The sequence below is a fragment of the Thunnus albacares genome, chromosome 20 (genome assembly GCF_914725855.1).
Source record: "Thunnus albacares chromosome 20, fThuAlb1.1, whole genome shotgun sequence".
In the NCBI taxonomy this organism is placed as follows: Eukaryota; Metazoa; Chordata; class Actinopteri; order Scombriformes; family Scombridae; genus Thunnus; species Thunnus albacares.
In genome coordinates, this window is record NC_058125.1 from 3,470,258 (window position 1) to 3,495,643 (window position 25,386).

The 25,386-nt window shown below is 39.8% G+C and overlaps 1 protein-coding gene across 3 annotated transcripts in view; it reads left to right on the forward strand.

The window, feature by feature from the left end:
- The window catches only part of ca10a (carbonic anhydrase Xa), a 257,091-nt gene that overhangs the window by 88,733 nt on the left and 142,972 nt on the right, over positions 1–25,386 (forward strand). The window lies entirely within an intron of this gene.

The following is a 25,386-nucleotide window of genomic DNA, read 5'->3' on the forward strand; positions in this document are numbered from 1 at the left end:
GCTAAAGCATGATTGACGTTTTTTAAGATTATGGTTCAGTAATTCAAGGCACTTGGTTAAGGTTAGAGAATGATAATGGTCTTCATTAAATATTGCAAAGCTCAACCTTGACTTGAAGCACAAGACACAACACATTGAATTTTTTATTATATAACAAAATCCATGATTTTTGGCTGACTTTACCAAGGCTTTAGCTCAGTCACTAATGTCAATGAATTGACCGTTAGTGGACAGCCAATGGTTATTCAGTTAAATTTGGCCAAAAAAGTTCTGCTCTATAAGGGAGATGTCAAAGAATAAGAACAGCAATGAGGATTCTTGTGTGAAGTCTCAAGTTATAATGGCTGCACTTTACACCTGCATGAATATGACTGGATGTTACCAGTCAACTGATAGCCACACAGCTGATGAACCAGCTAGTGATAATTTAGCATGAATTTAGTGGCTGATGCCAAACAGCTCAATCACTTCAGTGCTCTGCCAGAAATGACGCAATGTATCCATTAAGTTCCATTTATGGTCAATCAGAACTGGTTTGTACACATGCTGTTTGACCGCATCAGAAATCAAATGTGTTTATAGTTGTTCCAAACAGCTTCACTCAAAGGCGGAGTGAGAAGCCAACCCAGACAGGGGGAGGTGGACGGGGGAGATGCAATATTGTTTACATACAGGGATAATGGAACATATTGTCAGACAGTCAAATGTTCACATGAAAATGGACATAAACAGTTGTGCCATGAAAAAGGAAAGCTATAGAGAAGTTGAAAACCTGACTCCTTTCTCACCTTGGCACAGCTGGCCAATCACTCTGTGCAGTGGGCGTGAATGTCAGCTTGTCAGTGTCAGAAATAGCCCTGCACAGCCCCACCTAATCTGCCGTCAGAAAGGTGTGAAAGGAGGGGGGTTTCCAAAGCTATTCAACCATCCGACAGGCACGTCTGAAGGAGTATACCGACCCTTACACTTAACAACACCCAACAACATGTGGGATGCAGGATGCAAACCCTGTCCGGTGTCAAAGCCCTGTGCTCTTGTGTAGTATCAAAATGTCCCACTTCCTGGACTGGAAAAAACATAATAAACAAAATCCAGGCAGGAATTCCGATGTGTTGCAAGACAAGTTCATTATATATAAACTTATTTTGTAGGAATAGACAGGCAACCTTTCAATATGCCATGTATAGGCATTACACAAGTCTTTAGTCTTTTAAATCAGCCGAATCACTTCTCCACAAATATGAAAGAGTGTGGACTTAGGAACAAATATGTAATATATAAACAATATTTCTGTTGTTTAGTTCTTCTAGGTCTTGCACTAATACAAAAAAAAGAAAGTGGACTTTTATAAGTTCCAATGTGCAGCAACCATGCCCTTCATTACACCCTCAGGTCAACTGCTGTAATTCACACGTCCATCCTACTACACTACATCGTTTCCACATTTTTTTTTTTTTTGTGAGATATAACTCAAGCAAAACCAGTGAAACCAAGGCTTGTTCACAAAACAGGATTGATGGAAAGCAATACAAAGAGTATTTTTAGAAGATAGTCTGGGAACGAATTAGATCTACAACAGGCAGAGGATTACTGTGCAGCTTCCTCCTGTCAGCCCTTCTCCTCCCCCTACTCCTCTCTACAATCTCCCACTTGTCTCCTTCAGTCTTGGACTCGTAGCACAACTTCCACAGCAATAAGGTAAATACGTTGTGACTGATGGGAGAAAGCACGGGGCTAAGTATAGCCAGAACCTTTTGTACTCGCACCTTTCCAGGTCGCAGAGGCCCCGGGGATTACAAAAGCAATTGTGCACCTATAGCCTTACATCAAGTGATACAGCCACGTGTGCTCCTTCAGGCCATTAGCCCCCAGTGTGTTGTGGCTTTGCACTCCCAGTGTAATAGTCAGCCAACACACTCTACACCTCCACACACTCATAGCCTCAACACCTGAGCTCAGCAACTTAATGTTGTTCTCTTTTTTATGTTTTGTCAAGTGCTTAAGTCGTGATTTGACTGGTGGTCAGTGTATCTATTTATAAGCTCGACAATGAACCAAAAATTCACAATTACCAACAGTAGTAGTAGACCAAATTAGTCTTGGTATGTTTGATTCCCCACTCTACCCCTCTGTAACATTATTTTGAAGGACGTTCACTTGAACACCAATATGAACACCAAATAATGTATGTGGGCCAACTGTGTAGATAATTACATAGTGTTAGATTGGATATAAGTTAATTGATGGGCTAATAATGAGCTCTAATGCAGCTACAGCTAACAATCAACTAACACCTTTGTTTTAAATCATTGATTACTCTGTTGACTGCTGACTGAATGTGTTCATTGTTTAGACATTTAGACAAAAGTTCATTGTACAATGCTAGAAAATAGTCAACATAGTGCTTAGCAGAAGTTCTCAGAGCTCAACGTTTCAGATAGCTTGTTTTGTCCGTCCAACAGTCCAAAACACAAAGCTATCATTTTTACAAGTCACAAATCACACAGGAATTCTGCTCTGATCCAGAGCCGTTTACTGGCGGGAGGAGAGCTCAGAGTTTATTTTTTAAACGTTCTCTGTGGCTAGTGGCTAGGCAGGCTAGTGGCTAGGCAGGCTAGTGGCTAGGCAGGCTAGTGGCTAGGCAGGCTAGTGGCTAGGCAGGCTAGGGGGCAACGTCATCATGCAGAAACCTATGTTAGGTCATGTGAGAAAAAGTTCTTAGAAGGGCTTGGGAAAATAGCATTTTGATGCTAAAACATACGTACTTCATCCAAAATTTGAATGTTCAGATTTGAATACATATGTAACACTAATATGAAGCCACAGAATGATATAAAAATCTGAAAAACTCAAAAAATAAATTACCTTCCCTTTAACCAAGCCAACAACAATACTTTCAAACATGGGTACATTTGCAGTTTTGCTGGAAGATTTGCCTAAGGGTCAACTCATAGTATACTTCAAAGCTCGAGATTGCCCACTATTTGTGCTTTGCCAAATATCGAATTTGGATCCAGCCCCACCCCTACTATATGGTTGAGGTTTTGTTAAGTTTACACAACTAAAGATACTTGGTTGAAAATAGGGAACGATTATGGGCATGGTTAAAAGAAACCAGCATTGATGGTTGGTAGGATATGAACTCTGGTCTCCTATGACAAAGTCACTTGGCTTCTTTGACCCAACCATTCATCCCGACCCCCTCGGGCAGGGTTAGGGCATTAGGGTTAGGGTTAGGGTTGGGGTTAGGGGTTTAGTAATGAAGCTGCTCCCACCTTTGCTCCTCACAGATAATAGTCATTAGTCACATAGCCACAAGAGGTCCTTGTCATGAAGACTTAGGTGTTTGAACAAATGATTAATGCTGTCGTTTTTCTGGTGACAGCCCCTTTAGTCACTGTAGTGGTGGAACTCTGGAAACTTGAGTCTTTTTCTTCTTTCATGCCACATAAAACCAAACAGCTAAGCTCCTGCTCAACACTCGTAGCTTGTAACTGGCAATGATTTAGGGCCCCAAATATGGGCCTTTTTCTTCATTTCTCTGTCATCTCGTTTCTCTCTCTTTCTCCCCCTCTCTCCCACAATTCCTCTCATCTCCCACTCATGCCAGGAGTGGTGGCTGCTCTCAGCTGGGCGTCCATTTTGTAAGTGCCTAGGAGTTTGTGGAGTGGCAGTTCTGCAAGCAGAGCTGCAGAAGAAGAGGCAAAGATGGGAAAGAGGCGATGAGGAGAAGAGAGATGGATCTGGTGCCAGGAGTGGGAGAGGGAGAAGGCAAGAATCCAGAGTGGAGACAGAGAGAGAGAGAGAGAGAGAGAGGGAGGGAAGGGAAGCAGAGAATGATACATCAAACCAGAGAAGAGAGAGGAAAGGAGAGAATGGAGTGGTGGACATGCGGCTGTCACAACACTGCCTGATCAAAGGCCTCCATGTCCCCTTCAAAAAATTAACTTATGTATGATGCCAGAATTCAGAAATGTAGTTGAATTTAGCCATACAGATCAACAGTTCACTTTCAAGTCATGATTTATTGTATGCCAAAGTTGGCTTTCAATTTCCTTTGATATATTTTTGAGGAATACAAATTCCAACATGTTTGATTAAATCTTTATCTTAAAGTTTAAGAGAATTGCAATAGGAGAGAAAAAAAAGAACAGGCATAAAACTTATATCCCTTATTTGTTATTCATGCATAAGCTCCAGCTCCTCTTGCCTCATTCATATCATACTTCAAATGATTTGGCAATCAGGCCCCAGGGGAGACAGGAGAAATATTGCTTGGCGTTTCAGCTGTTCAGTAATTATTTCTCAGGCAGTAGCGAAGACGCCCAGAGGCTGATGAAAGACCAGTAGATCTTTGGGGGTCCTCTGAGAGCCTCAGCGCTCCATGAGAGGTGCTCCATTAACTGAGGCATCATGGGAAATCTAGCACTGGGAGCTGGACAGTAGCCCACTGTGAATCATCTCACCAACCAACATCTAAATAGGCTCTTTTTCAAAATGGATTTCTGTCAGCACAGCATGTGTACACAAGTTGTATTGTTTGATGCAAATAATTTGCCCAGAATCTCACCATCTCCTCATTATGTGGCAAGATTTCTTACAACTGTTTTAGAGCTACATTACTTATGCTACAGCTAGTCGCTCAAATTATTATAATACGGTAATATGTATATATTCTTTTCAGCTAACAGTAGCATGGTTCCAGACTTTTCAATCCTTGTCCATATCTTTCATTTGTTCAGCAGTTCAAAGAGGTCTGGTGTTGTGTTCACTGACGGTTGGTTCACTCGGTTACATTTGACCAAACAACACTTTGTAGGCAGAAATAAGAATGCGGATGTCAACCTTGTACACAACTAGCTACCTAGCTATATATTGAAAAATGGAAAAATAGACACAAAAATGGCGACAAACATGAATGAGATTGATGCACCTGTATAAATTGTTGTAAGTTGGTTTACAGAAATAAGAATTCTTAAATCTACATATTTCATTAATAGAATAAAAAAATATTAGGTTAACTGCCCCCAGCTACCACAGCTTCAGTGTCAACCAAAAATGACTTCAGCTGTACAGATACATCACTCACTAGGGATTGGTTAGTGCTAAAAATAAGGGCTACAAAATAACCCAACTCCCAACAAAAAAATCAGCTAACATGAACTCAATGTCAGGTTAAATAAATGAGGTGAAACAAAACGGTCTGATTATCAGGCTAGCCCAAGGCAAAAATCTAAAATATGAAGAGATCCTTTAGGTACTGTATGCTTTCATTAAAGGTACCCTTTATTAAGTTATTGACCACTAGTATTACTCTGGAGTGATTTTTTTGTTTTCATGAACGGGTCTGTGTTGAGCAGTGTGATACATCCCTGCTGATGGTTTGACACTATTCCACCTGTTAACAGTTGATGACAGTAAGGGGCCGAGAAACGTAGCAATGTGCCAGCAAAGCACTGAGTGATGTAAACAACACAGGTTTCAAATATTAATAAAATATTATAAAATCAATGTTCACTCATTAGCTTTCAACCATGTTTCATGGCCTTCTTCAGTGAATAGCACAGAGCTAGTTAGTGAAACTTGGGTTTAGAATATTTTATTACAGATGTGTTCCCACAAAAAACTCATAATAGTGTGTTTTTGTAGTTGACTATCTAGAAAAATTGGGACACTGATTCTGTGAGCACCACAACTTCAATTCAGTTCACTACCATTGGGGTGGAGGAAAAAATCTTATACAGAAATCAAAAACTATCTGCATGCATAGAACCATAAGAAAATATGTTTTTCCATAATTAGTGTGAACCTTGCCTTTAAATCTTATGGCTCCTTCTCTGTGTTACTTTCTTATAAGAATTAAAGCTTATTTGCCGTCTATCCAAAAAAGATTTACTTCAAACACAGCTCCAATCAGCTTGGCTCACAGAAATACATCATTTGCCAGGGCTATCTGTCTCTTTACATACAGTAGATTGTAAAGACAGATGCTATTATAAACCAAAGAGATGAAGTGCTTGCCAAATGATACAGTTCTATAATCTGAGAACAAAAGATTTATCAGTCATATAGGCATTTAAATTAGTTTTCTTCTAGATCGTTTTCATTTTCAGTTTGGATACCTTTTATTTTTCCCCACCCCCATCCGTTTCCTCTATGATTTATAGCGTTTGAGGCTATGATTTGATCATGTTCTCCAAAGCCATCATCACTAGCAAAAGGTCAAAGGTGCTGTTACTCCCTCTATTAGTCCACACATGCCATATGATCATAAACTTCAGAGAGGGAAGACTTTAGCTGTTTACTAGAGCTGTAGATGCTTTCTGTCTGATTACAAATCTTAACACATAGATGGCCTCAACCAATCCATTCATGGACCACATGCTTTTTTAATGCTCGCTGGATTAGCACATATATGATGGAGCTTCAACAACATACTAATGAATGAATTATAACAGCCTGCCTTTTGTTGTGGACTCAAAAGAGAATAACTGGATTCTATGTGAACAGAATATGAAATGATGCTGGGAAGATAAGGGATCCACATAATTAGAGCAGGATCTAGAGTGGGGGATATGTGAGATATGTGAGAGTGCTGTACAGTATGAGGGATTAGTTTGGATTAAAGCAGTGGTTAAGGGCTGTGCTCTCTAATACTGCTCCCTCATTTGCCACAAAGGACTGAACACAACATGTTCTGAGGCACAAAATTACACTATTTTTATCCTCTGGCAACCTGGAGAAAGTCGCCTCTGCTTTTATCTCTTCAAGCTACCACATATGTGTAAAGGCTCTCTCACGCTGCCAACATGCATCACCAAGACCTTTAAATAGAGAGCAGAGATGCCAAGTGCCTCATTGCAGGTTTAGTGTATTTGTGGTACACAGTGGTAGTTTTAGAATTTTCAGATTTTTCTAGTGTCACAGCTGGGCTTCCCTCCCGGCTGCAGCGCTGCTTTTCTATCCCGTCGTCTTTGACGACACAGGCGATCCAGCAGTTTCAGACTGATTTTTAAACTGTGTGGATTAATCTAAGTTGTGCACGGAATAAGATGTCAAGAAAGATGTAGCATCAATCTACAGCACTTAGTAGGATTTTTACAGATTAGAGTAACTGTAGAGCAGCCCTCAGTTATTGTGGATGATTAGACCTCTGTCAGGTTAATGCTGGATGGAACCATGCTAGAATTATATCATGTCACCAAATAACTATTGAGAGCTATAAAGGTGTAAATGACAGCAAGGCTGTCAGAAGAGTGAGGGAAGTGTCTACTCCCACACAGTCCTATTAATAAGTCTAATCAAGCAACGCAGTGTCTGTGGAGTGTGAACAAAAGTAATGTCTACATTCAGTGTTATTAACCAAAGTACTTATATGTATTCTTGAAGTCTAACAAATGTGTCAAATCAATTAAAACATCTGCAGCTAACTTTTCTTCAAAGTTTGAACCCTGCATTGTTTATAGTACGTCCATGTCTACTAGCTTGCAGTCCTCTTTCTCACTGCCTTTGTTGGCACATTGATGCGTTTCTTTGCACGTTACCACCACCTGCAGATCAGTGGAATAGTGTGAAACCATTGGCAGGACTGTGTATCATGCCACCCGCATGCATATGAGTCCTCACACACTAGCCAAACAAAACAGGGACACACTCATAAAATACCGTTCCATAGCATTACTAGAGGACAAAAACTCTGCAGGGTGACTTTAAGTGAAAACACCGGTGAAGGATGGACATGTATCTGTAATGCCTAAATTTATAAAATGTGATCTTTATTGTTAATAAGGCATATGAAATGACAAAAAACTCCATCTCTCAGTACTTTCTGACTTCTGTCTACCCTGTCTGTTAGTTTGTCTCAGCCCTACACTCAGTGTCTCCCATTGATAATATCAATTGTAGTTTAAATCAGATGTTACTCAAACAGGAGAAAATGGTGCATTTGTAGGGACTATTTCCAACAGTGGATTAATCCATTTCAAAGCACTGTCATAAGAGAGTGTTGTGTTTGAATATAAGCCTGCTGCATCTGAAAAGGAGTGGCCAAATCAGCAGAAACCAGCACATGAACATATTGTAATAGAGCCATCTGTACATACTGAATATGTGAGTGCTTCTTAACAATCACAGTGACAGGCGTCACATCACTGTGGGTACAGAAATAGTCCCAAAGCAAATAGGACCTTATTTGACCTTCTCCGGAGACGAAAGGCAACAGAAGAGACGACGTGTGACTTCAGACAAGGGCTTTGTAGTGTCTGACGTTCTGGAGTCGAGTCAATGTTCAGATTTGTAATACCTGCTGTGAAGAGCAGAAGGAGTTTCTTCTGTGACTGCTCAGTATTCCCCACGTAGTCCCGCTGCCAGAACCAACCTTAAGGCTCACCCCCAGCCTCAGACACACAGCACGCTACTGATGCTTAAAGGGCTGCTCGGGGCATGGAAGGAGGAAGGAGAACACATAGACTCTGCCACCTTGAGTAATGACTCATCTTCTTCACAGTATCACGCATGTGTCACACTGAAGTTGTATGTCATGGATTTTTAAATACTCATCAGTTCATGTTTTGGAGGATTTGTCAGAGCATGTGAAGCAAGAGTTTAAAAGGAAGGAGCAAAAGCCTGACAAGTAGATGCAAATGCTTTCAGGGTAGAGAAAATCAGATTAGGGTTTCATTGACGTGTTTGGCTATTTGCAGCCCAGTGAACACATGACACTGGGGATAATCTGCTCAAATAGCTCACAATAATTAAAAATATTCAGACACGCACCAGCCCCTAGCCTTCATTTTCTTTAAGCATCAACATGTGCCAACATGGATGGAGCACACACACACACACACAAACACACACACATCCACACTCCACCACAGCCTTACAATTACACAATGTGCATCAGAGGCATGAGGAGCTTTACGGAGTGCATTTTAAGCTGAGTCAGTGCTAATGTTTTTGTTCTTCATTTCGATTATGACTAACTGCCATGCGTAAAGGAGATGCAGTTCTACATGAGCTCTGGGAGACAAAACAATTCTAATCCTCTGTGAAGGATCTTTTTTTTTTTCTGAATTCTCTTAACTCAGATCAAAACAAATGTGTTGATGCTGCTTTTGCTCTGCAGGTGATTTTTTTTTTTTAATTAATTAATTTTTTTTTTATCCTGGTCACGTTACAAAAAAGTGACAACTTTTACAACTTTCTTGTAGTCAGAAATTACAGCTTGGATAGTTCTGTTGCTGGCTGCTGTGTGACATGGTTTTCTGTTGCGTAACAGTTCATGGGGGTGGGGTTGGAAGGTCATGCTTATGTAGACTTTCAGATTGGGTGCATGTTAAGGGACCGTGGAGATGTAAAGCCTGATCCTGCAGCAGAGGACAGATTCATGGCGGCCAGTCAGACCAGAATTTCATTGGTACAAATTTACTTTTGGTAACTGAATAATGATCCATGTTGTTATAATCTAAAATGATCTGTATTTTTGTCCATTTGGCCATCCTCCCTATCAGTAATAATAATGGCTTCATTGAGCTTCAGTTCTATATGGCCACATTTGAAGGCGAGGCCTGCCATGATAGCCTCCTGCAATGATTCTTACAAATGGCGTAAATGGCCAAATGTTGATGGCAAAAGGTGTGAGTGTGTGTGTAATTGTGTGAAGAATGAAAAAAAGAGAGCTTGAGAGAGAACCTTTCCTAATTTCTCCAAATTTCTCACCTCTGCACACCCGGCAGATCGCTGTGTAGAATGGCCTGATTGTCAAATTGCCTGTTTCAGAAAGTTACAGAAATGATCAGATAAAACCGGCTCAACTTTGACCTGCTGTACTTGCTGCAACGTGAGCAGCACACACAGCGTTTGTTCACTGACCTTCAGCTTGACCTCCAAATCAAGTGGTTTAGATAATCTGGATCAATTGTGTTCTTCTTTACAACCTGTCTCTTACTGTGTTCTTCTGGAGTTCATACCAGTGAAGAATTCTGAAAAATGTGTGGAATGTTTCAGTTCTAAACACCTATAAAGTTGTGCACTTTGGATTAATTTTCTGTACTTTTATTGGCTTCCAGTCTCACAAACTGTATTTTTTTTACTATGTACATCTCTATATGGTTATATTTGCAATCTGAGCTCACTTGGAATTGTAAATTAAATTAAATAGTAATGTGAATTGTATTACTTTTTGGGAATGTATCACTCTATATCTGGAACTTATGGTATTTCTTTCCATATTTTTTTGTTAATGCTATTAATGCCAACCACACAGAATGGATAACAGGCCTGCAGAGTTTTCATTTACAGATGCATCTCAATTTATTCATACACACTCTACAAAATATTTCCAGCTATGATACAGTAATAATGACATTTTTAAGGTCAGAGTAGCAACAGTTTTTCTGTAGCGTTAATGAGGTTCAGCGAGATTGTCTTTGTTTCAGTACACACCACACACACAATCCTGTAGGTATTTTTTCCTGGGGAATGGGAGTGCATTTAGCCGAGAATTCCCAGGAAATATCAGGATCTCCATTTCCGGTATTCAACCTTTGAACCAAAAAAAAAAAAACCCCACTTTAAATAAATAGTTCAAAACATGCTTGTTGTGTACAAGCGTGTGTCCTGATCCTGGTGTCGGTCAAACAGCTGAGTATTAAAGTCGGTCAGGATTGCACTCAGGAGTCAAATCTGCACAGCTGCTGTCGTATCTCCTCTGTTAGGCATCCGGCCCAGAATTGACTCTTCTCTTTAGAGCTGATTAGATTTTTTTTCCATCTCTCCCTCTCTCTCCTATGCACTCTATATCTATCCTTCCCCTCTGCCTCGAGTGTGTGTGTGCAGCTATTAGCTCTTTACCCCCGCGTCTTCCGTTTCACTCCATATGTCTAATCCATACGCTGAACTGGTAATACCAGGAGAAAAAAAAGGATGTGTGCAGTCTGGTGTGTCTCTGTATGCAAGCATATTCCCACATCCCATTCACACCCGGATGTCTCTACAGTGACCTTTACACCGAAAAAACCAGAAGAAGAAACATTAAGGAAGATCTATGGAGGCATTTGACTTCATTGTCAGTTTATCTCTCCATGGCTGCTATCTCGACGTGATTCACAAGCATGCATGGAAGACACCATTTGTATGATAATGTAAAACAGACTCTGTGGACTGGCTGCTCTACAGTATGTGATGCCATGCAGGAGACAGCTGACATAAGCACTTATTGAATCTTGCCAATGATTCAGTAGAAATTGTGAGTAATACAGAGGTATAGAAGGATAGAAAATGAGGAGAAGTAGCTGGTGCTGGTGGTTTGCCCTGTAAATGTCAGCTTTGCAGGGCCACTGTCTACCTGCTTTTTAGGCTTTTAAGCATTTAAAAGACTTACTTAGACGTACTAAGTATTTACCTGGTAGGGTAAGTACCACTGATAAAAAGTAGGTAAATACAGTAGAACTACAGCTGAAATACTAAGACAAACCTCCACTATTACCCATCAACTCAACTAAATACCAGTTTAGGTTGGTAATAACTCAGATATAATTGCATACTTCCTAGGAAAGTAGGCAATAAATTCTTAGAAACATCTCCTCTATTACCTATCAATTCAAGTTACAATTGTAGTTATCAAAGATTTATGTTGGTAACAGCCCAAGTTTAATTATGTACTATATAGAAATAATAGTACTTCACAGTACATTACTTTTTCTTAATATAGTTATTGTTCATGGCTACACCCATTTATAAAGGTATAAATAACCTATAATGATAATAGTAGTATATAGTGTAGTATAATATAGTAATAGTGGATGTAGAGGTTTTTCTTAGTATTTCAGCTGTAGTTTTGCTGTAATTACCCAATAAAATACTAAAATTTACCGTATATTTAGCAGGTAAATACTTAGTAATTAGGGGACTTTAAAAGGAAGGGTTACCCAATCCTTTACATGATGTGAGTCTTTTGTGCTTGTTTCAGCTCTGAGAGTCGACTACGGTGACCAGATTAATGAGCAGCCAAGTCTCCATTCCACCCACTCCCACTCCCACACCGTCTTTAGAAGAGGCTTCCAACACATTGTGGATGATATGACATGATATAACACACTCTCCCACCTCAATTCATATCTCTTTGTTGAGGTGCCTTTGAATAATGGGAATGTACATTAGTATACTCAGGGCTCCCAAAGCCTGTCTGGAGACATTACCGACAAAATGTTTCATCCAGAGATAAAACACAAATGCATAGTGAGGGTTGGGTGAACATGTGCCATCAGTGCGAAATATGAGGCATTGATTAGTAGTAAATCTACTGTGGCTGGTGGGAATGCTGCACTATAAAAAGACATTTAGCTCAGAAACAGAATTCAGACTGCTCACGACCAGTGTAAATTGAAGGATTTTAAAATATGTCATACAGATTAATTAAGAACAAGATCCTGTTTACTAAACACAGTTGAACTTTACATCCCTAACAATCCATTTTCACTCTAACACTGAACATTCTGTTTCTTTATTTATTGACCTACAAGTACAATTTTTTAAACCCCTTTCAGACCTGCACTTTATGACCTAAATGGCAATTTTACATTTCAGTTTCATGTTTTAGTCCCTTTTCTGAAAAGTCACAATGGCTTTTCTTACCAGGGATGTGGCTTAGATTTTCTCTCTATGTGGAGAGAGATATATGTAAGAATTGTTTTGCCTTCTTAAAAATACTATAATAAAACATGTAATTTAATTAGCAGAGACAAAAATTGTTTTATTGAACCATGATATACTGTAAATGAGCCTAGTTTAGGTTGTGAAGAGGTTCCTCTCACGTCAGCCTATAAAATGTCTTTGATAGGTTTTCTTTTCCCCATATTGTGCAAGGCAAAGACCATCAGGCCCCCTGACTTTTCAACTTTTATTCATGCCAACTGCTCATATGAATATACAGCATGATGTTTTTTGATACAGCATGTGAGCAAATATGAATTAAATGACAGTCACAACCTAATGTCTTGTTCTCTATATTTTTCTTATTGCCAATATATCCCATGAAAAGACCAAAACCACCTATAAGCTTTCTGGTTCCTACTGAACATGTAAATCTTTAAAAACAAAACAAAAAAAAACAGCTTACAAATACATTAAAAAAGGCTCAGCAATTTCTTAAAACAGCTGGTCATTGTAGTTTTTAGCAAAGGTTATTAAACAAGAGAATATAGTGCATTTGTTGGGGACTATTTTCAGCAGTGGATGAATCCACATTTGGTGCTCTAGTGAGTATTTCTGGCAGCAGGATGGTGTGTGTGTGGGATTGAGTCAAAATAAACTACAGTGTGTGTGTTCATTGTGATGAAGGAACAGTCACCCAATGCAACAGTGTGAATCACTGATGTGTTTTTAATAGTTTTTAGACAACAATGGAGCTCTATGGCACAGAGGTATAAGATATATCAGGCTTTGATACACACATAATACTTGTCAGTAGATCAATTCATTGTTGGTTTGGGTCTTATCATGGGATTTGATGACAATAAGAAAAATATAGAATATCACCAGACTCATAAAAGAGTCAGCAGATTTCTATATGGTGAATGACATATCTTACAAGTAAATTTGTTTGGGGACCTACAAGGCTGCTGATGATAAGATAAATGGCCTCTTGTGTACCAGATGCCAAATATTGTGCAAGCATTGCAGTTCCATCAGTGCAGTCGTGCTGTAATGTAGACCTACAATATGTTAGAATGACAAAAAGCTGTACTTTAATAGAAATAGATGAAGGCAGTGATTTTAAAGATTAGATGCCTTCACTGATGCCCAGTTGAAATCAGATATGCCTGTGGTGTATGTACAGAATATACAAAGTTTTATATTTGACAATGATGGGGGATATGTACATGTTACTAGACAATTTGTATATTAAAGGGGACATATTATGCACATTTCGAGATCTATATTTTTGAATCTGGGGATGTACTACTAGAATATCTTTGCATGATTTACAGTAAAAAAAACCCTCCTTATTTAACTCATACCGACCTGTTACACAGCCCCTCAGTTCAGCCTCTGTCTGAAACAGGACGTTTTAGCTCCTGTCTCTTTAAGACCTCCCTCTCAAGGAGGCCACTCTCCTCTGATTGGTTGGCCCCTGGATTTCTTTTTCTCGTCTTTACTCGAAAAGTCAACTCAAATACATCCATACACGTTCAAGCCGATCTGAAATATGAGAGTGGACAACGCGAACAACACGTAGAACAACCTTAGCAACAAAGGCTAAGGGAGAGGTAGAAAAATTTTTTGCAAATGATGTGTTAAGAGCAGGTTAAGCCCTGGATTTTGACTTGCAGGGAACATTTCTACATACGTTCACCTCAAGTTTTAAAACTGACAATGTTTAACATAGAGATACAACATCATAACAGTTTATAAATAACTACAAAACACAAAAAGCATAATACATCCCCTTTAAGCTGTAATATGCAGTATATTATTTGTAGGTTCAGTAGTGTTACACGGTTATTGCACAGGGATTGTTTTCTGACATCACATTGCTAATTTAACTGTTCATCAGAGTGATGGCATGTGGATACAAAGTGTTCCTAGTAAACAAGACACCAATCCAGCTTTTTTAAAGGTAATAATTGAAGTTGCGGCATGAAGATGTATAAAATGCACTTAAATTTCCCTGAAGCTTACGAGAAACGGCCTTGGCTCAGACTGACCACAATACTTTTCATGGGAAACTGTAAAACCATGAATACACTATAGAGAATGTCCTTCACCAAAACAAACCCAGCTCAAGCCCTTATTGTGACAAACACAAATGTTTTTAAAAAAGATTTTGAATCCCTTTCATTTCCAAGGCTGCTGTCCTATAGTCACAGCTGATCTGTGACCTCTCCATTAGAGAGAAAGCTTGGAGGGGATTGAGAACAAATCACATTATTATTAGCTGGAGGTCATGCTCACCCACAGTCCTGTAAGTGGGTGTGTGTGACTTTTGTGTCACCAGTGGAGAGAAGAGGTTTTTAATACCAGTGACAACAGCGAGCAGCCCAGGCTTTCAGCTCTAATACTCTCCATCGCTTCATTAGCAGGGACTGTGTGTGTGTGTGTGTGGGAAAGAGAGCAAGGGAAGAGCAGCGTTGTTGCTGTCATTCGGCTGCCATTATGCTTCAAACAGCCCACGCAGTGGCAGACAGAGTCAAAGAAGAGCCATTATTAATGTTTCCCCTCTGAAATGAGTCGAGGAAGAAGAAGCATATGGACTCTCATTGTCTGATGGCATTGAAGTCCCCTTTTTGGGGACATGAAAGTGGACACAATGATTTCTATTACCGGACCTTATCAGGCGCTTAGCCAAGAGATTAGCAGTGGTAATTCTCTCTTTTTTTTTTTTTTTTCTTTTTTTTGGGGAGGAAAGGTCTTTTTTGAAAGAGTAAAAGAGAGGAATGGATTCATTAGCCTGGAACGGGTCAGTCAATAGCCACATTTTGAAAATTTCTTTATTATTCAGAGTCTGCTGCCAAATGAAATTCAGTTGTTGACTTATCAGCATCCCCTCAGAAACAGGGCTTTACCAAATCCACAGAGAACACCGGTGAGACTCTGTGGTTTGGGAGACAACTGAGTCTCTATTGAGTCGGGTTTCAGTGGCCTGGATTTTGTCGTCCAGTCAGCTCCGGGGATGGCATCGTTCTGACTGAACAATGAAGTGAGGCGCAAATACAGAATGAGCGTGGAGTCACTGAGCTGTGAGCTTCATCACCCTGCTTATTAATTTTGCTTCTATACCCGGCTTTTCTCATTTGCTTTCTTCAAGAGATGCTACTTTTTGACCCCTGAGGACTGGAGTCAGTGCCACTGCGTGTTTTAATCATGTTCCTCCTTCATCCATATAGACTAGGAGTCCAAGTGGAGGCTAGACTGAAAGCAGACCTGAGAGGGAGGCAGGGATTACCCCTGCACACTCTCCTAGGGATTTGAAGCTACATATAAACCCACATACATGCTTGGACATGCTTGCCACGTACTCTAGCGGACCACAGTAAAATGTAATGACATGGACTGCCGAGGAGGCCCAAGCACCCCGCTGTGATTGAAATGGAGACACAAAGCTGTGGGAAATTGGAAGAAAAGCCAGTGCTCAGTCTCATTCTGACGCATGCAGCAAGGTTGTTTTACTCATTTCTGCTGTGTAAACCACCATCCGTGTGCTGCGTTAAGCCAATATCACAAACTCCTTTTAAAAAGGACCATTAAACATTTTGTCCATTATGCTTGCTTTCCCCACAAGACATCCACCTGTTTAATAGAGACGACTTCACACCGTAGCTATCTGCAAAAGCAGATTATCCCCAGGACAGATTGACACAGCCGTAGATCTTTTACCTTTAGGTAATTATTACTGCAGTTGTTTTCCTGCTCTTACATGTCTTTAGTCTCCACGGGGGCTGAGTTAGTGACGCACAACTCCCGAGGATAAAAGTACATTTGCCTTGAGTCGCAAGGTGTCTATCAGGCAGGGGCTGGGTTTCCAACTGGAGTCTGGAGTCTGACCTCAAAGATCTGCCAGTAATTAACACAGCAAATGACTGACAGTCTCTGTGGCTCTCTCCTTCTTTGATGGATAAGACTATTTAGCCGTATTAGAACTCCGATAAGGACAAGCTGTTAATGTAGTGTGAGGAGCCTGACTGCTGTGGTTCACTGCATTGATATTTTGTCACTGCTGTCTCTTTTATTCATCAGTTACTTTTCTATCAAAATATAGCACTTTCTTAGAAGGTTTCGCAAAAGAAAATGCGACTCAGTATTTTTCATTAACTGTTCCGTGAATATTCAGTAAAGGGCATAGAAAGATTATATAAGCAAAAGTGCCTGCCACACTTCTGTAAATCCAGGCACACTGTGGCACTTTGGTGCAGTTTCCCAACTTTTATGTAATTTATTTCACTTTTAGGAGTTAAATTAGTTTCCAGTATTCACACATAGAGAACCATATCTGTTTCAGCCAACCATCTATCCATTTTCTAGACACGCTTATCCTGTTTAAAGGAGAATTTTGCAATCATTGTCTGTTGGTGTTGGGGAGTATGGCTGCATATGTAAAGAAAAGTAGTATAAAGCCTTTTGCAGCTCTAGAGGAGACTGTGTGAAATCTGATAAATTACCTCAAGTGATGTCACTTAAATGATGTAACTTAAGTCAGTGGCAAATGGGGCTACAAGTTTGTAAATACAAACATCTGGGGGTGTGAAGTTAGCAAGAAGTGAGGTTACCAGACCTCTGCAGCAGCTCCAGGTCACATTAGCCGCTACTAGCATAACGCAATCAAACAGTCGAGTTACATTGTTGGTAATAAGGCGCCAGGTTTTGACACGGCAGAAGAATGGGTTGAATATAAAAGACAATATCTCTGGTCCTGATACATTGATTTTGCTAACTGTCTGATCTGAACACAAAGTCCAAAATGGAGGAAGCTATCATTAGCTGTGTTTCACTGTGCAATTTTATAACCCTGCTCTGCCAGCATATAAACTGCTCCACAAAAGAGGCATGAAAACAGTTGTTACACAGGAATCATTTGACTTTGTCTTTAATCTAAACTATGCTAAGTTATGGTCCACTTAGCAACCAAGCTAACTGCTAGGCAATAAATGTGGCAATTAGCTGGCTAGCCAGCGTGTTACCAGTCAAGTCACCAGCCATAGTAGTTTGTCACCTAGCTCTGCAAGTATTTATTACGTCATTAAACTTCTAGCACCACCTGTTTTCCCATGATATACAAATAGGTTTCACTGTGCCTGTGTCTGGTCTGATCAGGCACTTTTCAGGTTTATCAGATACAAAAACACTGCACCGGAGTTTATAATACCAGCCTGATACTGGCCCCTGAAGCCTCTGCTCACCACTGTGCACTGTGGTGTCCCTATGTTCTCTTGAGAGCATGGTTTCTTGTAACTCATCGGGAAATCTGTTTAGACACCCTTATGTGCGCAACGCCCCTTGCCCTGAACCTCCAGTCAACACCTCCCATCCAGTCCTCATACGCTATGATGTTTCTGCTTGAAAAACACTTGAGTCAGAAGAAAAATTCCCTCCCTTTTTCCCCTCTGTAGAGTAGTGATCCACATTCTGCTCCTCCTCTACTATCCCTCTTCCACACCCCACCTCGAGGGAAGTTGTATTTGTTATTCCGCCCCGGGAGCGAAGGCCTCTGCTGGCCGCCAGCTTGGATATCCCAGACCATTAACAACATGACAGGGGGAGTTAGGTTGACTGGCATGTTTATTGTTCTGTTGACTGGGCAGTGCTAATGAGGCCTTCGCGCTGTGCCGGGCCAGCAGGATTACCCCAGCATCACAGGACAAACACAAACAAGACCCACTGTCACTGACCATTTCCCTGACTGTGCCCAAACACATATACTCAACACGGGCGCAACTGCCTGATACATTCGATGGTAGTTCAAAGTAATTTTGTAGTGGCTTTTATATCAGAGGTCAAGCAGTGCTGCTTTGCACTGGAGCGAGAAAATTAAGAAGGGAAAATTAGTACAATGCATATAATTGACGTTTTAATAATTTATTCACTTGAAAATGCATGAATACACAGCATTATTGGAACGGCACTGGCTGCCCTACAGCAGGTCAAGAATAAGCCAGAAAATGCTATAACAAACCCAAGTCTCATTACATTGTGAATTTGAAGCCCCAGTGAAACATCAGTTATAGTATCTTAAAGGAAGTTTACACTGTTTTTTAACCAGGGTTTTCCATTCTTATGGGTCATGGGTCACTTTCAGATTTTACATAAAAAATACCAAATGCTTGTTTCTTAGTCCCAACTAAAAATAAACAAAGAAATTAGCCCCCTGGATTAGCTACAGTACTACCACTAACTGCAAGGGGATCTACTTTCCGAGTGACTTGCTGGTTTGCTGACAGCAGGACAGGGAGAAATTAATAAATTAACAACCTCTTGTAGAACTATAAACAAAGTTTTGGACAATTTATTTCTTAATTCATACCTCTGACCCATGATATTGCTTTGTTAGTTACTACAAAACCAAGCTAACAAAGTCAAGTGCAGTTTTATATACAGTAATGGGAGGCTTTAGCGAGCTGCCATGAATCACACTTGATTGAATAAAGTTATGTAGTGCAGGAGTGTAGGATGAGTTATCAAATATATGTTTTACAAGAAAAGAGGGATTTGATATACATATATAAAAAATAGAACCTGGAAAATGTATTTTGTATGTCAGTTAGACTTTAACATGCTAATGTTACAATATTGCATATTGTCATATTAATGTTAGCTTATTAAGCACAGTATGCAAAGCATCAGAACTATTCATACACTCTCATTAACAGACTTATCAAGAATTACACTGATATTAGACAATTCCACACCTCACAATTTACATCCAGTGTCAATGCAGGTGGTACAGTAGTGTGCCTTTCATGTAGTGAAGTGTAAAGCCTTTAGAGGTCTTGGTGGTGGTGTTCCACAGCATGTCTAACTTTCACACATACTTCACATCCTGCTTTTTTTTTTACTATAACAACAATCATTCATTAACATTAATAAATCATACTGTTAATTTGCAATGACAGTCTTTGCCTAATCTTAACCATACTGTAGCTGTCATGTGCCATCTTCAAAAAGTAGGTATTAAACAAGCAAACAATAACAAAAAAAAACATTTGTATCTTTTCTCTTGACCTTTCCAGCCCCAATCAGTACTTTGTTAGATATGTAATTTATGTTTGCTTAATACTTTTTTTTAACCTGCTTTAAATAGCAGAACGTGGGATTGTGTCGTTTCATAAACAAAGGCTCCAGTATGTTATTCATAGCTACTTCAATTGTATTTTATTAAAAGCACAACAACATTTAGTTCACACCTCTTAGAAGTGCTTAACTGAACAGTTGTATCTGTTATTTTCTCTAATTTCTTGGTGAAGTCTGGTTGTATATTTGACATTGTACTTTACAAAGTGTTGTATTCTTATCTGCAGCATATGTAGCATTAAGTGCTGTGGTGATTTTGTTTTTCGCATTGCATAGTCATTTGTGCTAGCTAAGTAACTGTAGCAATGTGTTTGTATGATATTTCACAATTTAACTCTAGTTAAATGTGACATTGACCATATCAACCTTTCATTTTGAAGTATTGTGTTTAATTGTCTACTGCCAACATGTAACCTGAAGGCAGCACCACACAGGGCAGACACTGGCAGCGACAGCTCTTACAGACTCTGTAGTCCACAATTTATTCAGACACTAACATTTCTTCCAGGCCCCTCCCTCTGTCTGACAGATGCAAACAGTCTAGTGCATTCACTCAACATCACTCAATACACGCGCATCTTGAAAGATGTTCAAGTACCTGCGGCAGCCTGCGTATAATAGCAGCCTGGTGATTTACGGTTTGTTCTGCTAATTGTCAGAGGTGCCAGTGTTAGCCTCATTAGCACCACTGCTAGAGCTGATAAAATGGTTCTATTGATGAACTGTGCTAATGAGACTACTGTGGACCAGGTGATAAAAGTCCTCTCTACAACATGATAGTGCCTCACCTGCAGCAGAGACCATTTATGTGAGTGTCTATGTGTATTTTTGGTATTAAAAGCAAATATCCCTTTTTCAAGAAGCTTGTTCATTAATGAGTCCATTCACAGAGAGGATAGAATAAAGAGTAGCATTGAAGTGCTCAGTTTCTATAGATGCATTCATACGGACCAGTTTTGTTGAGGTTTATGCATCTTTTAGTATGTTTTTCAGTTTATTTGGCAAGCTGAGCACAGTGCTATTGTGATTAATAGTCCCTTCCGAAAATAAACTATGGTACCATTCATTACCAGTCAAAATATAATATACGCCAGCTGGCTTTAAAACCTGGAGTGGTTCTGGGGTAAGTCCAAGTTTAGGGCCAAAAGTGCCCCAAAAGTCCCAGGTTTCCTGCATGTCAATTTATTTTTCTGATTTGTTTGGGAATTTGTATCAATAAAATATAACCTCAACTATAGCTTGTCTTGTATCATTAGTTTATCTCATAGTGTATATTTAGTCTGCTGTGTGAACTGTGATGTATGTGAACTTGGAGGTGACAGGGTACATAAGCAATGCACAGAGAAAGGTAGTTGTGTTGGTGAGGAGAGGGTCAATGGGGGGCCAACAGCAAATTTTGCCCTGACGCCCCCCAACAGGTTAAGCCGGCCATTTTTTTTAAATGGACCTGAATCTCCACTGCCTAAATCCTCTAGGGTTTATGGTTTTAAGCAGATTGGGTGTTTATATATCTGTCAGCGATGAACTACATGTACTTGGAAAGTCAACCATACTTCTAGACATAGGAATTTGTAAAACCTGCAACGTTTAATTAAATGGGTTGGTTTTTCCACTTGGTATGATTCGTTTGGGCAGATCTGAACATAGCAATTATACTAGGCTGCAGACCAAAACAACTACACAAGACCCTTCAGAGGAAGAGACCTTGGTCTGGTCACAAATAAACTCTGGACAGATTTATTTGTTTGTGCTGGGAACTTGATATGACCTGATCTGACCCAACTAGAAGGCATACTCTGCAGTTTTGAGCTAAACACCTCATAGACCATCGAAAAAAGTAAGTGAAAAGTAAAGCTCAAGAACACGCTTTATTTTTTCAGAAAGACAAATGGAAGAAATGCCAAATGAGAGATTGCATGGACTTACAGAAGCTGGTGAAACAGAGGTTCGCCTCTATCTGCCACTCTGGGAGTGGGAGCTGTCCGAGGTGCTGACTCTGTCTGCACAGTACACTATTAGAGTGAAACTGCTCTGATTTCCAGAGTGTTGTGTTGCTCAGTCACTTACTGTTAAACAGTAATTACAGAGGCAGTTATTGTGCCCTCAGGCTTGTTTAATGTGTATATTAATTATTATGCACTGTATGTATTAAGAACTTTCATGCAAGAAATACAGTGGAGTGTGTTTTACATTAGCTTTAGTGAAAGTGCCTGCCTTGTGTTCTGTCACTCCTCTTCTGTTGTTTAGGAGCTCTGTTTATCTACCTCAGCATAGCTCCTGTTAGTTGTCTTTGTCTCAAAGTGTGGCAGCTCTGGGAGTTAACAGTCAGTTAACTTAGTGTGTAGTTATTGTACCTCCTCTCTGTACTGCAGTTGTGTTTATCTTGACGCCACAAAATCTCTGCCTCTGCCCCGAGTATGTCTCTGCACGGGTGTCTTGTTCCAAAAATATAATTTCTAAACACCTTTCATACATGCCAGAAACTGTGTTGTATGTAGAGCTGACAAATGTAGCAATGCAAAGATGTGCATTATATACTCGCCCCCACACTTTTCTTTCTTTTTTTTTTAATCTCAAATTTACAGTCACCAAGTTCCCAGTGCTTCTGAAAACAATGACAACTTTTTCATAAATGCACTGCACCTGGTCCCCGTCCAGAGCTTTTATATAAAGCAAATCTCCCTCTGTTCACAGACGCACCAAAATGTCTGTTCAGATGCCCCCCTAGTGAGTAAACAAGATGGAACCTGCAGCGCCGGAGCACTGTTTTAAATTGAGAGCTAGCAGAATGTGACAGCTCCTTCAACGCTGCTGTTAGACATTCATTATCATTAAGATGTTGGTTTCCATACCTGCTTAAGTAAGCATTTATCCCCAAGCTGTTAGGTCTCCTTCAGCTCACTCAATCTCTCGCTCTCTCTCTCTCTCTCTCTGTCCCATTGCGGGTGAATTTGCAACCCAGCTTTGCATCAGCAGTTACAAAAGGAAGGCACTTTTTATATTTTTCTTGATGCTCATCTAAGAAATTGATGTACAGGATGCATTTTGGTCTTTGGGAAAGGGAGGAGAGAGAAAGGCTGTGTGTTTGTGTGTGTCTGAGTGTGTATGCACTTTGCATTTCTCCAATTCCATCCTGTTTCCAAAAGACTATTACTCTAACTTTTCATCCATATCCACTTGACAGAATAAAGACGTTTCATTAAGGCTATCTCTGCACGTGGGCCTGTTTAATGAAATGCATACCTCTGCAGCTTGTAACATTGGTCTTTGTGTGTGTGTGTACCTCATTTAGTGTAATTTGGAAATATGGGGCTGCCTTTAACATTTGTAGTTGCAGATGTTCCTGTCCTTGCTGCAGCTTTAACCCCTTCGGGTGTGTCTGCATGTGTTCATATAATGCATTTTGATGGCAACATTCTCCGAGCTGCTCCATATAATGAGAAAGCATGTCTCTCCAGGCTTTGGATTTATGACTTCATGGTTATCTGTAAGATATGCGGCAGTGGAAGTAATTAATGTAGGACTTAATTGTCCAGTGAGCGTCTCCTCAGACCTCGGATCCCACCTTCACTGCAACCCTGAACTCTAATAAGCCCACAGGGACGATCCAGCGTACACCGCAGACTCAACCGAGGCAGCCGCATAATTAGTCTGCAAACATGGCCTCACATACCCAGGCTGAGCCTGAGTGTGTAGCTGCACTAGACAAGGTTTTAAATGTGGAAAACACCCATTCAGTCAGATTAAATAATGACATTTGACTGTAATAGACAACAGTAGCCCAGTCCTCAAAGAAAAAAAAAAGATTTTTGCTCATCACTTCTTTCTCAAATGCAGCTCAAAATTCTGAGATTAGGTAGGGTCACTGGTGGCAAATCTAGAGATTCAGAAAAATTAATAAGTTGTAAATCTTTTCCAAGTTATTATAAAGTAAGTGAGAGAAAGCAGGATTCATCATTATTTAATCTTTGCCCCCTCATCGTCATTAGTCCTTAATATCTTGAAATTTTAAACAGTTCTTGCTGACTTTCAGTGCTCATTTCCTACTGCAGTTTTAAAGGATTGTACCAGCAGCTTTGTAAGTTTGACTTCATTTACTACAAACCATGTAGTCTTTACATTACAGCTAATCCTTTTGCACACCATGCTGCTATGTCTTAGAAATGAGAATATTTATGTCATTGTTAGTAGCAATTGCTTTCTATTAATTTCACTATGATATGGAAATCTATGAACAGACTGTTGAAACATGTTGTAATCCATCAGAGTGAGCATAAAGTCTGTATCAAATTTTAAGATGAATATTGATACATTGTCATTATGATGCATCACAGAGCAGATGTTTAGAGTTGATCTTCTCTTACAAGAAGGCTAGTGTTATTCTACAATTCATTTATTGTCAACAAAGCCAACAAAAAGATCAAAACCAACAACATGTTAGCGCATCTCTTCTTCTGTTTGTGGCTGTCAGCCCAGATCTCATTGTTTCCTCCTTAAGATGAAATACTGTAAAAATGGCTCACAAATATACAGTTTGATTTTTTTAAAGGTTCAATAATTTCCTAGAAAAACTGGTCACTTTAGTTTTTAACAAACATTACTCCAAAAGGAGGAAATATTGCATTTGCTGGGAACTATTTTCTTTTGCAGATGAATCCACATTTGGTGCTCTAGTGAGTATTTCTGGCAGCTGGACAGTGTGTGTGGGATTGAGGCAAAATAAACTACAGTGTGTGTGTTCCTGGTAATGAAGGAAAATGTCAGCCAGTGCAACAGTGTGACTCACTGATGTGGTTTTAATAGCGTTTGGACAATAATGGAGCTCTATGACACAGGAATAAGATATATCAGGCTTTGGATACACATGGAATACTTGTTAGTAGATCAGTGCATCGTCGGTTTTGGTCTTTCAATGGGATTTGTTGACAATAAGAAAATAGGAAATATTGTATTACCATACAACAGTAGTGCAACGGTGACTAAAATTAATGCATACTTATGGTTCATTGTGAGGGATTACACAACTCAAACAGCAGTCTGCTAATTGATTCATACCATATGGAAATGATTGAACACAGAAAACAGACACCTTGGAGGCAGCAGGGGAAGAGAAAGAAAAAAAATTACTTCATTGTCAAGTGATTCCCCATAATATTTCAACCAATTATCTAAAACTCTATAGCATGTACTTGAAAATGGCAAGCAAAACCTTCCAATAGGGTTGGATAAAATGATGATGCATAATGGTACAAATCGGTGCAGTATAAGAAACTGTGAAGATTGCAGTTATAGTTTAAAGTTTGCCTCTCAGCTGCTCACTATCTCATGTGGTGACATTGGTGTCTAAATAAATCCAAACTATAATCCACCATGTTAAATCCTAATTGCCGAAGGCCCTTTGACAAAAAAAAAAAGTGGGATGAAGACTGGCTATGAAACTGAAGTCCCTCCCCTCCCCCTTAGTTGCCCTTTTCACTTGCACATAAGCATCCCCTCTTTCCGACTGCAAAAGGCCACAACATATATCCCTGTCCACCTTTAACAGCTTTCCAATAAGAAATGAAAGTGGCTCTAACGCTCGCTAGCAGCAGCTAAGTGAAATAT